Source organism: Mesoplodon densirostris, chromosome 4 (assembly GCF_025265405.1).
Source record: "Mesoplodon densirostris isolate mMesDen1 chromosome 4, mMesDen1 primary haplotype, whole genome shotgun sequence".
Lineage (NCBI taxonomy): Eukaryota > Metazoa > Chordata > Mammalia > Artiodactyla > Ziphiidae > Mesoplodon > Mesoplodon densirostris.
Genome location: NC_082664.1, coordinates 152,576,660 through 152,591,450, shown reverse-complemented (window position 1 = coordinate 152,591,450; position 14,791 = coordinate 152,576,660).

The following is a 14,791-nucleotide window of genomic DNA, read 5'->3' as shown; positions in this document are numbered from 1 at the left end:
GTCTCCTCCATCAGACTGTTGAGTGTCCAGGAGATGCCTCCTTGGTGCCTGGGACAGTGTCTGATACAAAAGTGCAGAATACATATTCACTGAGTGCACGTATGAATAAGGAACGTGTTGGAAGCTTCATTTGACGGATGAGAAAACAGGCTTCTGGGCTCACTTGGCCAGTGTCACCCTTCCCCTTCCCCTCCGCCCTCGCACCACCAGGGGTGGGGGAGGGGGAGCTCACTGGGCCTCCTCCTTCCTCCAGTCCATGTTTTTCCTTTGACACTGCTGCAGGGACAGCCCTGGGTTCATTTCCCACGGGGATTGAAATTGACAAATTGCCCAGGGTCAGGGAGGGTGTTGAGGGAAGCCAGGGCCATGAGGTCAGGTGGGGCAGAGGTGTTCTTGGTGGGCAGGTAGGCCACCCAGCACTGGGCCCAGGCCACGCCCGGTGTAATTACCAGACAGGAACCAAGCGGAGCCGCGACCACGCCCATGGGCCTGCCCGGCTTAATGAGCAGGGGCGCAGAGCATGGCGCCTCCCCTCCCTCGGGGACGCCACGGTGGCTGCCGGCTGAGAGCCTGGCCCTCCAGGAGGGGCGCTGGGGCCGCCCTGTGGGCCACATCCCACATCCCACACGCTTGTCTGTTCTGGGACATTCCTGGGCCTGGTTCCCCTTTAAGGCAGGGGCTACTTCTGGGTTCCTGGCTCTGACAGCTAGGCAGTCACTTGACATCCTGGGGCCTCGGTTTCTCCATCTGTGAAAAAAGGATGGGTTTGTTGCCAGGATTAAATGAGCTAATCTGGGGCTTCCCTGGTGGCGCAGTGGTTGGGAGTCCGCCTGCCGATGCAGGGGACACGGGTTTGTGCCCCGGTCCGGGAGGATCCCACGTGCCGCGGAGCGGCTGGGCCCGTGAGCCATGGCCGCTGAGCCTGCGCGTCCGGAGCCTGTGCTCTGCAACGGGAGAGGCCACAACAGTGAGAGGCCCGCATACCGCAAAAAGAAAAAAAAAGAGCTAATCTGTGTACAGCTTGAAGCCAATTTGATTAGCAGCTTTATTATGGTCCAAACCCAGTGGCCAGCAGTTCCTGGCACATCATACATGTAGAGGGATGAACTTTACAGATGAGAAAGGGGGGGCAGAGTTTGGGGGCCAGTGTGGGGTCTGCAGACTCCTCAGCTCTTCCTGGGGTCCCCACCCCCTCTTCCGTCTGTCTCCCTCCTGCCTCAGGAGGACGACTTTTGGCAAGACTCCTCCCAAGGAAAACACCACCTTGGATCTGCCGTCTCGGCTACTGCCGAGATTATCTTAGTTTTGTGCAGTATCGGGCCGCGGGGTCCTAATTAACCTAATAAGGAGCCTGCCGCACACACGTCTGCGCTTGGGCTCCGCTCCGATGGCTACCCGGTAATTTGCCAAAATAAGGCCTTTGCCTGGACAGGTCCCACCACGAAGCATGCCATGCTCCGGTGGGGTGGTAACGATGTTGTTTTCCATGCCTCCCGCCCCTACAAGTGTGCGAGCCCAATCCTAGAGGCACAGCCATCTCCCCGAGGGAACAATCCTCAGGGCTGCATGGGCAAGAATGACCAAACATGGGCTCGTGGCCATGTGACATGGGGAGGGGGAGAAACACCCAACACAAAGCCAGCTGCTGCCATTCGTGTGTGCAGGTCGGGAGGTGGGATGGACAGCAGGGAGCTGCCCGGCTGCAGGGCCAGCCCGCACCCTGGCTCCCATCCAGTGCCTGTTCTGGGGGCATGCTGGGTGCTGCTTCCCCCGTTCCCACAAAGGTGCCAGGAATACCCCTGGAGCAAGGTCATACGTGCTCCACATCCTCTGGGCCCAGCCCAAGCCCCCCGAGCCACCTTTGCCCAGGGGCCGCAGTGCCAGGTCAGTAGCCCGAGGTCCCCAGGCCCTGGAGAGACCAGGCAGGAAGCCAAGGCTTAGGAAGCTGCAAAGCAGGAGGACGGGACCTCGCCACGGCGGCCATGTCCCCTCCTGCCCAGGGCAGCAACAGGCTCCCCGTGGGAGGAAGGGCCCTGAAGCCAGGCCCGGGAAGCGCGGGGCCAGCCCCAGTGCCCACAAAATGCTCGCTCACTTGGCTCTTTGATCCACCCGGCTGGGCAGGGCTGCATCTTCAGGGAGGTTTCCCCAGAGACAGTGCTGGGGGAGGCTCAGCCCCACCCTGGCCTGAGCATCCTGTGTGTCCCTTCCTGTGTGCAGGCTGCCCTGGAGGAGGTGGCAGCAAGCCCCCTTCGGCCGCTGTGCCAACCCAATCCTCCTCTGCGGGGCAGGGCCCCCTCAGGAAATGGAAGGGGGCCCTCAGCCCAGCAGCTCCTGAGGAGCTGGGCCTGGGGAGGAAAACTCACCTGGCAGGGTACCTGCATCCTTGCATTTTCTGGAGTCCGCACTGTGCCAAACCACCAGAGAATCGGGCCCACGCAGGTGCTGGGCTAGCCCCAGGGGATCCTGGACACCCACTGCTCTGGCTCCAGGCCCAGGCCTACTCCCTTTATTCCCAGACCGGGTCCAAGGTGCTGAAAACTGAGCTAACCTCCATGTGTGGACTGGGTGCCTGACAATGGGTGGGCTCTGAGTCACAGCTGGCTGGCCTGGGTTGGGGGGCTGTAGTGGGCTTGCCGCACGGCCGAGAGGCACCGGCCACTGTGAGGCAGGGTCCTGTGGCCCAGGAGCTCTTCAGGCCTCAGGCCTGGCCTGGCCAGCCCGCCAGGCAGGGATGAGCTGAGAGCCTGGCTCTGGGCCTCACACCTCAGTGTCTCGTCCTCTCCAAGGCCCTTTTCCTGGATGACCTTCGGCTTTAGTGACCCCTTTCGTTCCACTCTGCTGCCCGTGGGGAGGGTGACTCGGACCCCCAGGCTTGCATCAGTGTGGCCTGGACCCACAGAGGCCGCAGTGAGTGGCTCGCAGTAAGCTGCCAGGGCTGGTCCTACTCTCTCGCAGGCCATCCTCATCCTTCCCTCCCTCTGCCTGGCGCTCCTCCATGGGAAAGGGGCGTCCTCACATACATTTTCTCCCAGGCATCGCTGGAGTGAGGGCTACCTTCACTTTCATGCTGGTATTTTAATTGGGGGAGGGGCAGTAAACACCTAAGCACACGTGTCAGGTGGTGACCGGGATGAATAGAAAACAATGGTGGAGGGAAGGGGTCCCCGAGTCGGGGGGCTCTGCAGCTGTCAAGGGGCTGATCAGGAAGACCTCCTTCAACAGGTGACCTTTAAACAAGGACCTGAACAAGGTGAGCTAGGGAGCCTGGCAGATACCCAGGCAAAGAGTTTCCAGGCAGAGAAGGGCAAAGGCAAGCTCAGGAGGTGGAGGACCCTGGTATGTGGGTGGGAGGAGGGCAGAGGGGGATGGGCCCTGTGGGATAAGAAGTAATGTATCTGGTCTTGTCCCTGATTCCTAGAGCAGGGCTCCTAAACCCTTGGAATTTCCCAAGTGATAAGATCGTCTTCTGTTCTTTCTAAGGATCCCTCCTGAGCTGGAGTTTATGCTAATGAGGTAACTTAGGGTGGGGCCCTAGATCCCCTCATGATGGGGCCGGTCACCAGCAAGACCAAAGGATTAGAAGGTTGGAAGTTTCAGCCCCAACCGCTGACCCCCTGGAAGGGAGTTGGGGCTGCAGATTGAGTTCCGTAAAAACTCATGAACGAGCAGATGGGATGAGCTTAGGGGCTGGTGAGCATGTCCACATACCAGGTTGTGATGCACCCCAGTTCTATGGGGACAGAAGCTTCTGCACTCAGACCTTTTCCTGATGTACCTCTTCATCTGTATCCTTTATACACCAGTTATATTAAACTGGTGCTTGTAGGTAAATGTTCCTCTGAGTTCTGTGAGCTGCTCTAGCACATTAATTGAACCTGAAGAGTGGGTCCTGGGAACCTCCAATTTATAGCCAGGTGGTCAGAAGCACAGATGACAACGTGGACTTGGGACTGGAGTCTGCAGTGGGGGCTCTCTTGTGGGAGTGAGCCCCTAACCTGTGGGATCTTGTGCTTTCTCCTGGTAGATGATGTCAGAATGGAAGTAAATTTGTTGCAGGAAGACCCCTTCCAGGGCCTGACAGTGGACTCTTGGCTAACACCTGGAAATGAATTGTCCGAGGAGACACACGTGCTGACAAAGCAGGAGACTTTATTGGGAAGGGGCGCCCGGGCGGAGAGCCGTGGGGTAAGGGAACCCAGGAGGACTGCTGTCCACGTGGCTCGCAGTCTCGGGTTTCACGGTGATGGGGTTAGTTTCCTGGTTGTCTCTGGCCAATCATCTTGCTTGGCCCATATTTGGTGATTCAGGGTCCTTCCTGGTGGTGCACGCATCTCTGAGCCAAGATGGATTCCAGCACAAAGGACTCTGGGAGGTTGGTTGTCTCCTCCCTCTTTTGGCCCCTCCCGAATTCTTCCCGGTGGCAGCACCATGCTCATGACCTGTTGGGAGACAAGTCAGGCAAGTGGGCCTGGCCATGGCAGGTGTTTTCGGTCAACAGTTCCCTAACAAATTTGCAGGACATCCAGTCATCTGCTGAGAATTGAAGAACGGCTTGATGTTGGGAGACATGCCAGGAGCCCCAACGTGGGTTTAAACTGGCTCACTCTGCTGTGTGCAGGGTGAAGGGGGGTCGGGGGGAGTCAGGAAGACCAGGCAGGAGGCGGGTCCTGGAGCAGGGTAAGTGGTGTGTGTGTGTGTGTGTGTGTGTGTGTGTGTGTGTGTGTGTGTGTGTGTGTGTGTGTGTGTGTGTGTGTGTGTGTGTGTGTGTGTGTGTGTGTGTGTGTGTGTGTGTGTGTGTGTGTGTGTGTGTGTGTGTGTGTGTGTGTGAGACTGACAGTGGTTGGATGCCGGCCACACTGTGGAGGGACCAATGACTGGGTTTCGTGGACGTGGCCTGTGAGAGAAAGAGGGAAGCTGAGATTTGGGCCTGAGCACCTGACAGCGTGCAGCTGCCATCATCTTACTGACCTCCCCGTCACTGCAGGGAAGAAGAGCTATTTGAGAGCTCTGCTCACCCGCACCAGGCGGCCCATCCAGGCTGCCCGAGTGAATCAGGGCACGGGCTCCAGGAGGTGAAGGACTGATGGGCTGCCTGCTCTGAGGGCAGCTGGCTGGGCCCACACCTCTCCCTCGGGAGCGGAGACCAGGACTGGCTGGGTGCCACCCAGTGCCGCTGGCCTGGGTGAGGCCTTCCCAGGGGAATTTAATCCTCCTAATACCCTGGGAGGGAAAGGCTATGTACTCTGGACTGAGTGTTTGTGTCCTCTCTAAATTCATATGTTGAAATCTTAACCCTCAATATGAAGGTATGAGGAGGTGGGGCCCCTGGGAGGTGATAAAGGTCATGAAGGTGGAGCCCTCGCCCCTTTCACCAGTGAAGACGCCTGTCTGTGAACAAAAAGGGGGCTTTCATCACACACTGACTCTGCCAGGGTCTCGATCTTGGACTTCCAGTCTCCCAAACTGTGAGAAATAAATGTTTATAAGTCACCCTATGCATAACATGGTATTGTATAACACCCTGTGTACACTGGGGTGTTCTGTTATAGACTGACACACTGACATTTTCATGCCCATTTTACAAATGAGGAAACTGAGGCTTGGAGGTGGCGGACTTGCCCTTGGCCACACCGCTGGAGGGCACCGCAGGAACCTGACCTCAGTTGTCAGGCTCCCCGGTCCCCATCCTTCCTCTGGTGTCTTAGGCCACTCTGCTCCCTGAACCCAGAGGGCCCTGTGCCTCAGGCCGCTGCCTCTGGGGGCCGGACTGGAGCTGGGGTGAGCCCAGCTTTCCCTGGGGTCTGGCCAGCAGCATGTTCTGCTGGCGGTGGAAAAGTGGAAATGGGTGAGCTCTGAGTTGAGAGTGGCTTCCCTGAGTCCCCCCGCCAGCAAGCACATGTTCCCGACTGCCACCGTGGATGGGGAGCTGTTCCCCAACGGCAGGAAGTTCAGGGTAGAGCTGGGGAGTCAGGCACCAGACAGCTTGCTGTCTGGAATTCTCTATGGGGCAGGCCTCCCCGGGAGGAGGAAGCTGCTCTGGCCCAGCCCACGCCGGTGTCTGAGGCCTCATCCAAACATGGGACACGAAATGTGGGGAAGCTACTTTGGAAAAAGTTTGCACTGGGGGTTCGGGCCGGGGGGTTGGGCCAGGATCCCCGTGAACTGTCCCTTCTTTCTCAGGGCCCTGGAAGCCCAGCTACTTCCAGCAGAACCGAGGCACAGCGCACAGGACCCAAGGACGGGAGGAAGGGCGGCTGCAGGCTGTTTTCCGTTTGCTTTCTCTGCACAGCGCTGTTGCCAACTCCAACAGTCATGTCCCCCATGACGTCTGGGGCACAGAAGTCCATGATTTTTTTAGTGCTTCTTCTGCCAGTAACCGCCCTGGGGAAGATCCTTCACTCTGGGCTTGGTAAGGCTGGGTGACGTATTCAAAACCAAGGCTACAATGAAACTGGGTGCCCGGCAAGTAATGGAACGAAAACTCCGGGCCCAGGGCTTCCCTGGTGGCGCAGTGGTTGAGAGTCCGCCTGCCGACGCAGGGGACACGGGTTCATGCCCCGGTCCAGGAAGATCCCACATGCTGCGGAGCGGCTGGGCCCGTGAGCCATGGCCGCTGAGCCTGCGCGTCCGGAGCCTGTGCTCCGCAACGGGAGAGGCCACAACAGTGAGAGGCCCGCGTACCGCCAAAAAAAAAAAAAAAGAAAACTCTGGGCCCAGAATTCTTGTCTCTAGACAGAGAATGGGAGGCCCAAAAAAGGGTGTCATCATGCATTCCAGCTGCTGTAACAAAGTACCACAGACTGAGTGGCTTATGAACAACAGAAATGTATTTCTCATGTGTATAGCTGATTCACTTTGACATAAAGTGGAAACTAACATTGTAAAGCAACTTGTAAAGCAATTATATCCCAATAAAGATGTTAAAAAAAAAAAGAAAGAAATGTATTTCTCACTGTCTGGTGGCTGAAAGTCTCAGATCAGGGTATCTGTAGGGTTGGGTGAGGGCCTTCTTCTGGGTGGCAGACTTCTCACTGTGTCCTCACCAGGCGAAATGGAGAGGCTAAGGAGCTCCGGGTCTCTTATAATCTCGAATGAATAATCTCTAAGGAAGGCTCCATCTTCATGACCTAAGCACCCACCAACACACCATCGCACTGGGTGTACAGATCCCAACACTGGGGGGACACAATGCTCAGACCATAGCAAAGGAGGTGAGGACTGACCAGACCACCTGAGCCATGGACAGTGGACTAGCTCTATTCCCGAGTACCCAGGGCACGCAGACCACTGGGGAGGTACGTGGTGCCTGCCTGGGCTCCCTCAGTGGGCCCCACCATACCTTCTCCTTCCTTAATAGTGGTACCCTTGGTTTTGAGTGTGGCACACTGCTAGCTGGACCAGCTCTGGCCAATTGAGTGTGAGTGGCAGCACCATGAGTAACTTCTATTCCAGGAAGTAGTTTTTAAATTTTATTTCTTTTTATTTTATTTTCCAGGAAGTAGTTTTAAGAAGAGTGGGCAAGCCCTTCATCCCTCTTTCTCCTTCTGCTGGCAGGAATGTACATGTGATGGCTGGAGCTGGAGCAGTCACCATGGACCATGAGGTAATCTTGGGAATGGAAGCTGCACACAGCCGAGCCTGGGAGTGGTGGAGCCTGAGCCTCAATATGCTGCACCCTCCCTAGCGGACCTTCCTCCTCCCATGTGGAGTAACTTCTGTCTTGTTTAAGTCACTGTTATTTTAGGGTATCTTTCACCCATAGCTAAAGACAGTCATAACAACTACACCCCTCTCAGAGCATTTGGAGTCAATCACATTTCTCGCACAACAAGTCAGCCCATGGTTATATGTGATCTCACTGCACTGGAGCACCGTAGCTAAGCTCAGGCTGTTTACTGTGGGATGACTCTGGTCTTGTCAGGGATGAAGCCTCCTACACGCAGCCCTGTTATCATGACTATGGTGACAATGGCATGTGTCTGGGACTTACAGACACATGAGAGAACTGAGCCAGCTCAGGTGTCCAGGGGCAGACTGAACACCCTTTTACTTCCCTCCCCTCTCCAACCCCCCTGGAAATGGCAACTTAGCACAATCCCAAGCAGACATGAGAAGAGGGTGGGAGGACTCTTGACTGATATACTTCCAGGAAATAAAAAACAGGCATGATTATATTGATTTATAAACCAAGGAGGAGGAGACTGCAGCTCAGTACATGTGCAGGAGGCAGCTTGGGTAGAGGTGCTGCCCTCCCCAGCACTTGGAGAGGCTGTGAGCTCAGAGTCTGCAGTTTGTGAACAGGATGGGCCAGGGGCTTTGCTGGGGCGGGGAGGGGAGCATTGGTGGAGGGAATTGTCCACAGAACAGTGGGGTGAGCACTCTGCTTGCCTTGAACCCAGGCTCCACCACGTGGCTAGCAGTGCTGGGTTTGCCCTTGGAAGTGACCTTGGAAGCAGGCTTAGTACCACCCTCATTCATCAGGTCTCTGTGGGGTGAGGAGGTCCAGCACCCTTCACTAAAGGCTGCCGGTTATGAGTCACTCTGTGGACAGAACTGGAGCCAGCCTTCCCAGGAAGGGGCGAGGCCGACTGAGGAAACAGACCCAGACAGCAGAGGAGAGCTTTGCCCACTGTCCACATGCCTCAGTCTGTCTCTCCTCTGTACATGCAAACTGGCAACCAAGGAAAACAGTCGCCACAAGAGAAGGACCTGGATGAACCAAGTAACAGCTGTCCTGGGAAGATAGAGATAATAAAGGCAATGAGCAGAACTTAAAAATCATAATTAACATCTCAGAGATATTTCAGGAGGTATTGCATTCACAAAACAAGAACAGGAAGCTAGAGAAAGGAAAAATCAGGGAACAAGAAAAAGTTCAGAGAGATTAAAAATATGATTGTCAAAACAAAACAAAAATCAGGAGGACTGGAAAATAGAGTCAAAGGAACTTCACAGACTAGGGCAAAAAGACAAAAAGATGAAAAACATGAGAGAAAGTTAAGAGTTGTGTGGCATCATCCAGCATGTCCAAAATGTGTCTAAGAGGAGTTCAGAAACTATGAGGATTCAGCTTAAGCAGTGCTTAGAGGAAAATTGATAGCTTTAAATGCCTATATTAAGAAAGAAGAGGGCTTCCCTGGTGGCACAGTGGTTGAGAGTCCGCCTGCCGATGCAGGGGACTCAGGTTCGTGCCCCGGTCTGGGAAGATCCCACATGCCGCGGAGCGGCTGGGCCTGTGAGCCATGGCTGCTGAGCCTGCGCATCTGGAGCCTGTGCTCCGCAACGGGAGAGGCCACAATAGTGAGAGGCCCACGTACCGCAAAAAAAAAAAAAAAAAAAGAAAGAAAGAAGAAAGACCTCCAAATCAGTAATCTAACCTTCCATCTAAAAACACTGAAAAAAGAAGAGTGAAATAAACCTAGAGTGGGCAGAAGGAAGAAAATAAGTAAAGACCAGAACAGAAATGAATGAAACAGAGAATATAAAAACAATAGACAAATTCAGTGAAACCAAAGCTGGTTCTTTGAAAAGATCAACAAAATTGACAAACCTTTAGCTAGATTGACTACGAACAAAAAGGAGAGAAGATTCAAATTACTACAATCAGAAATGAAAAAGGGGACAGTACTACCAACTTTATGGAACTAAAAAGGATTATAAAGGAATACTATGAACAACTGTATGTCAACAAATTAGGTAAATTAGATGAAATCGACAAATTCCTAGAAAGACACCAATTACCAAAACTGACTCAAGAAGAAGTAGATCATCTGAATATACCTATAAGAAAGAGATTAAATTAATAATAATAACAATAATAATAATATAAACTACCCATGAAGCAAATCCCACACCCAGACTGCTTCAGTGCTGAATTCTACAGTCCTAGACTGTTCAAGCTACCATAACAAAATACCACAGACTGGGTGGTTTATAAACAACAGGAATTTATTTATTATAGTTGAAGACTGGAACTCTGAGACTGGGGCACCAGCATGGTTGGGTGAGGGCCCTTTTCCAGATTGCAGACTTCTCATTGTATCTTCACATGGTGGAAGGGGCAAGGATGCTTTGTGGGGCCTCTTGTATAAGGTTTCCCACTGATGAGGGCCCCACCCTCATGACCTACGCACCCCTCAAAGTCCCCACCTTCTAACATCATTACATGGGGAGTAAGGATTCCAACAGGTGAATTGGGGGGGGCACAAACATTCAGACCCTAACACCTTCCAAACATTTAAAGGAGAATTAATACGAATTCTTCACACACTTTAAAAAATACAAGAGGAGGGAACACTTTCCAATTTATTATGAGTTCAGTATTATCCTTGTACCAAAACTAGACAGTACATCACAAGAAAAGAAACTGATAGACTAATATCTTTTATGAATATGGATGCAAAAATCCTCCAGAAAATAAGAGCAAACCAAATCCAGCCACAAATAAAAAGAACTATATATCATGACCTAGAAATTATCCAGAGATGCAAGGCTGATTTAACATCTGAAAATTTATATAATACAATAGGTCAGTTGAATAAAAAACAAAAATCACATGAACATCTCAAAAATCATTTGCCAAAATCCAACACCCCTTCATGATAAAAATACTCACAAACTAAGAGCAGAAGGGAACTTCCTCCACCCAATAAAGGCATCTATGAAACAGCCACAGCTAGCGTCATACTTAGTGAAAGACTGGATGCTTCCCCCTCAGATGAGGAACAAGACTACTTCTGTCACATTTATTCAACATTGTACTGAAGGTTCTAGCTAGGGAAACTGGGCAAGAAAAAGAAATAAAAGGTATCCAAATTGGAAAGGAAGAAGTAAAATTATCTTTATTTGCAGATGACATGATCTTATATGTAGAAAATGCTAAAGATACTACACACACACACACACACACACACACACACACACACACACAAAACCCCAACCCTGTTAGACCTAATAAAATAAATGAATACAGCAAAGTGGCAGGATACAAAACAAACACACACAGATCAGTTGCGTTTCTATACACTAACAGTGAGCAACCTTGAAAGGAAATTAAGAAAACAATACTATTTACAATGCATCAAAAATAATAAAATACTTAGGAATAAACTTAACCAAGAAGATGAAAGACTGTACACTGAAAACTACAAAACACTGCTGAAAGAAATTAAAGGCATAAATAAATGGAAAGACATCCTGTGTTCATGAATTAGAAGACTTAATATTGCTAATATGTCCATATTACTCAAAGCAATCTACAGATTAATGCACTCACTATCAAAATGTTAATGGCATTTTTTTCAGAAATAGAAAAAAAAACATACTAAGATTCCTTTGGAATCTCTAAGGGCCCTGAATAGCCAAAACACTATTGAGAAAGAAAAACAAAGCTGGAGACCTCACACTTCCTGGTTTCAAAACACATTATAAAGTCACAATAATCAAAACAGCATGGTGCTGACATAAAGACAGACATATAGACCAATGGAACAGAATAGAGAGCCCAGAAACAATCAGCAGAGTAAAAAGGCAACCTATATAATAGGAGAAAATATTTGCAAACCATATATCTGATTGGGGGGGGGGTAATATCCAGAATATATAAATAATTCCTACAACTCAACAACAAAAAAATGAATAACCTGATTAAAAGTGGGCAATATTCTCCAAAGAAGAAGAAATGGCCAATAAGCATATGAAAAGATGCTCAACATCACTAATCATCAGGGAAATGCAAATCAAATCCACAATGAGATATCACCTCACACCTGTTAGGATGGCCACTATCAAACATAACAAAACAGAAAATAGCAAGTGTTCAGTGAGGATGTGGAGAAATTGGTACCCTGTGCGTTGTTGATGGGAATGTAAGTTGGTGCAGCCCCTATGGAAAACAGTACAGCGGTTCCTCAAAAAGTTAAAGATAGAATTACCATATAATCCAACAATCTCACTTTTGGATATACTTCCAAAAGAATTGAAAACAGGATCTCAAAGAGATATTTATGCATCTATGTTCATTGCAATATTATTCACAATATCCAAGGCTTAGAAGCAACAAAAAAGTCCATCAACCGATGAATGGATAAAGAAAACGTGGTCTATACATATAATAGAATATTATTCAGCCTTAAAAAGGAAGGAAATTCTGACACACGCTAAAACCTTGAGGACATTATGCCAAATGAAATAAGCCCATCACAGGAAGACAAATACTGTAACATTCCACCTATATAAGGGACCTAAAATAGTCAAACTCTTAGAAGCAGAAGGTAGAATGCTGATTTCCAGGGCTTAATTGGGAGGGGGAAGTGAGGAGCTGTATAGAAAGGCAAGATGAAAAAGCCCTAGAGATCCTTGTGCAATAATGTGGGCAGAGTTAACAATACTATACTGTACACTTAAAAATGGTTAAGATAGTAAATTTTATGTTACGTGTTGTTACCACAATTTAAGAAAGTCAGCTTCCTTGGATATTCGTACAATATGCATAGGGATGAAAGTATAAAAATCTTTTTTAGATGTTAAGAGATCTAAATATTTGAAGGAATTAACCACGTTTTTGGATTGGAAGTCTCAGTATTTTAAACTACAGTGATTAAGAATCCGCCTGCCAATGCAGGGGACACAGGTTCAAGCCCTGGTCTGGAAAGATCCCACATGCCACAGAGCAACTAAGCCCATGCACCACAACTACTGAGCCTGCACTCTAGAGCCCAGGAGCCTCAACTACTGAAGCCCGAGCACCGCAACAAAGAGTAGCCCCCGCTCGCCACAACTAGAGAAAGCCCGCATCCAGCAACGAAGACGCAACGCAGCCTAAATAAATAATTTTTTTAATTAAAAAAAAAAAAAAGAATTCCAAGACAGCAGGAGGAGAATATTAAATCAAGTGTAGGGCTCTTCTGAGCATGGGGCCCTGAGCAGCTGCATTGGTGGCAAACCCATGAATTCGGCCTGATTATTGGCTCCAAAATATAAAATAAACCAATGGCTCAAAATAGAGAGCCCAGAAACAGGCCCAGGCACATAAGCTCATTTGACTTATGACAAAGGTAGCCCTGCAGGAACAGTGGGGAAAGGACAGCCTTTTCAGTACACGCCGAGGAGAGAAAAATCCAAGTGAAAAAAAGTATAGACTTGAAAAAAAAGAAGTATAGACTTGAAAAGATGAAAAAGTCCTTAAAAAAGGAAGGAAATTCCAACACGTGCTATAGCCTGGATGAACCTTGAGGCCATGATGCTACATGAAATAAGCCAGACACAAAAGGACAAATACAGTATGATTGCACTTACATGAGGTACTTAGAGGAGTCAAATGCATAGAGACAGGAAGGAGAATGGCTTCTACCAGGGGCTGGGAGAAGGGGAGGTGGGGTGGGGGATTATTATGTTATGGGTACAAAGTTTCAGTGTGGGAATATGAAAAATTCTGGAAATGAATGGTGCTGATGGTGGCAGAATACTGTGGATGAACTTAATGCCACTGAGCTGCATGCTTAAAATGATGAATATGGTAAATACTATGTTATCTATATTTTAACAATGAAAAAGAAAGAGGAAAGGCAAACAACATAGCCATAGAAGAATAACTTCATGATCTTGGCCTACAGAAAGTTCTCTTAAGCAAGATTGAAAAAGCCCTAATGATAAAAAAAAATGTCTGATCACTTTGATTCATTTGAATTAAGAAACTTTTCTTTATCAATGATACTATTAAAAGAAACATTAAGTCACAGAGTGGAAGAAGATATTTGCAATACATGTAACTGTCAAGGGGCTCATATCCAGAATATATAAAGTACATCTAAAAATCAATAAGAAAAATACAGAACGGTGAGTAAAATGGAAAAATGGGCAAAATGTTTGAACAGACATTTCCAAAGAGGATATTCAAATGGACAATAAACATATACATATGTTTTAACCATGCAAATTAAAATCACAGTGAACTAGCTCTCCACAACAAAGGGTTGGTAAGTGTGTGAACTTACCAGGAAATCTTAACACTGCTGGTGCTGTAATCACTTTGGAGAATGGTGTGGCAGTGTCTTCTAAAGCTGAAGATTTGCACACCCATGAGCCTGCAATCCCTCTAGAAGCTACTTACCTACTAGCATGTATGTGTGTGTGTTGCAGCCAAATATATATGCAAGTACGTTCTTAGCAATATCTTGATCATAGCCTCTGCTCTGGACTGAATGCTTGTGTCCCCCAAATCCATTCGTTGAAACTCAATCCCCAATGTGATGGTATTTGGAAGTGTGGTCTTTGGGAGGTCATTAGGTCATGAGGGTGGGGCCCTCATGTGGGATTAGTGACCTTATACAAGAGATAAGAGAGAGTTTCTCTCTCTGTCTCTTTCTCTGCCATGTGAGGACACAGGGGAAGACAGCCATCTATAAATCAGGAAGATTTCCAGGTGGCCTTCACCAGAACCCGACCCCTGACCATGCAGTCACACTCATCTTGGAATTCCCACCTCCAGAACTGTGCAAAATAAATGTTAGTTGTTTTAGCCACCCAGTCTATGGTATTTTTGTTACAGCAGCCTGAACTAAGATAGCCCCCAAATGGAAACAATGGAAATGCCCCTCCATAGTGTAATGGACTAAAAAAAAAAGCATATTCATATAGTGAATTCTATACAGCAGGAATAGAATGAACTACAGGTGCATCCAGTAACAGGGTTAAATCTTAAAATGATATTGAGAGAAAGAAGGTAGGTATAAGCTGTGCATACACTGCTTGATTCCACTGATAGACATTACACAGACATGCAGCTCTCACC